Genomic DNA, 3,509 nt, shown 5'->3' on the forward strand with positions numbered 1-3,509 from the left:
ATTTTCACTTAATGCTACAAATGAGTATGTTAGTGGTCGGGGCATCAAAATGGGATTTAGGATTCCTTTCTTACTGGGGGAAGTAATTGAGAAGATGCGACCGGTGGTTGACCCTCCAGCTGGATCTGGGCAACTGGAAGTCCCTCACTCCCTCCCCTGCCCTTGGAATGTGTGTTCCACTTGCCTTCGCCGCTCCCAGAAGTTGCCCCAAGGATACAGCCTTGAGATAGCCATGTGGTGAGGAGACCGTCTGAATTGTGTATGTGACTAAATCCAGTTAAGTCCTCTATAAACTTAAGATTCTGGTGGGCAGCTGTGGAGATCTACTTGTCTTGTGGCTGCCCAAGACAAGCCTTGTAGGTTAAGTTCCGTTGCTTATTATTAAACTTGCCACATACCAATCTGGAGCAGGCTGCCTCTCTTAGGTCTCTCCTTGCCCTCTGTGTCTGGGGCCAGTTTGCAAGCCAACATTTCTCTGGTTTGCCATTAGTTTGTTTTTTTTTGTTTTTTGTTTTTTTTTGGTAGCCTTGGGCAATTAATTTTGCCTTTTTTTTTTTCAGGTTCTGTAAAATGCTAAAACACAAATAATTGAGATGCCAATGAGATTTTTACAAATACCTTACTGGCAGAGGCCATGTATTATGCACCAAAATAGCTGAAACTTTGTTTATTGAAAACATCTCATGATTGACTCTCAGAATGAGAATAATTCTGCTGTTATATTTGAACAAGCTTTATCCTATACCCTGGCTAAACCAATTTAATGTCATTTAAGACTATAAAAGCTGCTGCATTTATTGAATGGCCTTCTGACATCTATTTTTAACATATGATGAATGCTGTACTTGGCAAGCCCTCAGCAGTGTCCCCAGTGGATGATCTGCCAGAGTAATTTGAGAGTAAATATTTTGAGATACTATCACCCTGAGAACGTTTTAATTAACTAGGTGCTTATGTATAGTGCTATTCTGAGGCCCTGTGAATGTTGCTTTATTTTTTTAAATTTATTTATTTTTGGTTGCGTTGGGTCTTCGTTGTTGTACGTGGGCTTCCTCTAGTTGCAGAGAGCGGGGGCTACTCTTCGTTGCAGTGCGCGGGCTTCTCATTGCGGTGGCTTCTCTTTGTTGTGGAGAACGGGCTCTACAGCGCAGGCTCAGTAGTTGTGGCGCCCGGGCTTAGTTGCTCCGCGGCATGTGGGATCTTCCCAGACCAGGGATTGAACCCATATCCCCTGCATTGGCAGGCAGATTCTTAACCACTGCACCACAAGGGGAGTCCTGATTGTTGCTTTGGACTTCATAATTAGGACCCAATTATAATGCTACAGTGGGGGCAGAACCAAAATTGGCCTTGCAGGGAAATTAGGCCATAGCATGCTTTCTCCAAGTGTTTATTGTGTTCAAAGGGACAAGGTTCGACTCAAAGTAGAATCCCATCGTTCTGCAGAAATAGCGTTAAATTATAGGCTAGGCATTGTGCTGGTTGCTTCCCATTTAATCTCATTTAATATGCACAATACCCTGCAAGGTAAGTGTTATTCCCATTTGATCCATGGGGAAATTGATGCCACAGAAAAGGAAAGTAATTGATTCAAGGTCTCATAAGTGCTGGAGCAGGGTTGTGAATCACTGTACCCCAGAGCCCATGCTCTCAGTTGTGTCCCATACTGCTTCCCCAGTGTGCTCTGATACACACTGATGCACACACAGTCCTCTGTATCACAGTGAACTAGCTGTCCTGTTTTTAAAACTGGAAGTGTTACTCTTCCTCTGCTGATGTACACTCATCCTTGCCAATGACATGAGCCAACTGCCAAGAATGAGCAAAAACCTAACCAGAGTGTGATTAGTCGATGGGTTATTTCCTATTAGGCCCTGTGATAGAGAAAATAGTGACTCCCCCAAAGATGTCCATGTTCGAATTCCCAGAATCTGTAAATACATTATGTTACACGGCAAAAGAGACTTAAGATTGAGATGGAATTAAGGTAGCTTAATCAGCAGACCTTAAAATGAGATTATTTTAGATTATCCAGGTGGGCTCAATGTAATCACAAGGATCCTTAAATGTGGAAGAGAGAAGTTTTAGAGTGACGTGATGTGAGAAAGACTGACGGCCATTGCTGGCTTTGAAGATGGAGGAAGGGGCCATGAACCAAGGAATGCCAGCAGCCTGAAGAAACTGGAAAAGGCAAGGAAAAGGACACTCCTTTAGAGATTCTCGAAGGAACACAGCCCTCCTACTACCTCGATGTTAGCCCAGAGAGACCCATTTCAGACTTCTGACCTCCAGAACTGTAATATAATAAATCTGTTTTGTCTTAAGTCATTATGTTTGTGGTAATTTGTTACAGTGGTGATAGGAAACTAATACAGGCCCATTATTGATAAAGTTTATCAGGGGTCAGTGAATAATGGCCTGCAGGTCAAATCTGGCCTGCCACCTGTTTTTGTAAATCAAGTTTTATTGGAACCCAGCCATACCCATTAGTTCACGTATTGTCCAAGGCTGCTATGCTGGCAGAGTTGAGTGACCGCAGCTGAGACCATTGGGCCTTCAGAGCCCAAACTATTGATAGAAAGAGACCCCTGATCTACAGTATAGTTATAAATAAAACACCATAACTGTGGATGCAAATTAGGTGTAAAAAATGTACAAAATTTCTTTGAGAAAAATAACAAATCCTCCTATACCTTTTTTGGTTAGTAGTCTAAAATTTCTCTTGAACAGAAAATGTAGCAAAATTCCAGTTAATACAAGGCCCTCATCAGTTTCATGCAAGTGAGCTGAAATCCCAATGTGTGTCACACTATAGAAAGGTCAAACTGCATGAATGTGAAGTGAAGGAATAAAAAATTTTATGAGGGAGGACATTTATGTTGTTGAGGTAGGCAAGAATTTAACCTTAATTCTTGTCCTTCCTGTCAAAGAAAAAAAAAAAACAAACAGAATAATTTCCAGCGTAAAAAAAGGTTGTTTTTCTTCTTTTCTTAAATCCCTTCTTCCTGCTCTCAGCTGGGAAACTCCTCTTGGATTGGCAGCATGTGCAGTCCAAGAGGCCGCCAGGCCAGTGCTCTCTGCACTGCCTGGCGTCAGCCTGCTACTCCCAGCTAGCCTCAGAGGGGCTACTTCCTATTTGGGTCAACTCCCTTCTAAATGGGCGACAGAGGTAGACACTGCTAGAACGCTGTCATCCACTTGAACTTGATTATAAAGTAGCGTTACCATTCATGTTTGGCAACTGTTCTTTTATTGTAATGTTAGAATATTCTTTTGGCAAGTGTTTCACTTCTACTAAATGCCCCCTTTTTAGCATCTTTAGAACTTTTGTTCTGAGTGTTTGTGAAAATCTATTTTTTCTAAATTTTTTATCTTTTTGTCATGGAAAACATCAACCATTTATAAAAGTAGACAGAACATTATAATGAATCCCTTCACTTGTTGCACTCACTTCAACAATTAATGGTTCCTGGCCAGTCTTGTTTCATCCTTTACACCCACCTACTTCC

The sequence above is a fragment of the Lagenorhynchus albirostris genome, chromosome X, assembly GCF_949774975.1.
Source record: "Lagenorhynchus albirostris chromosome X, mLagAlb1.1, whole genome shotgun sequence".
Taxonomy (NCBI): domain Eukaryota; kingdom Metazoa; phylum Chordata; class Mammalia; order Artiodactyla; family Delphinidae; genus Lagenorhynchus; species Lagenorhynchus albirostris.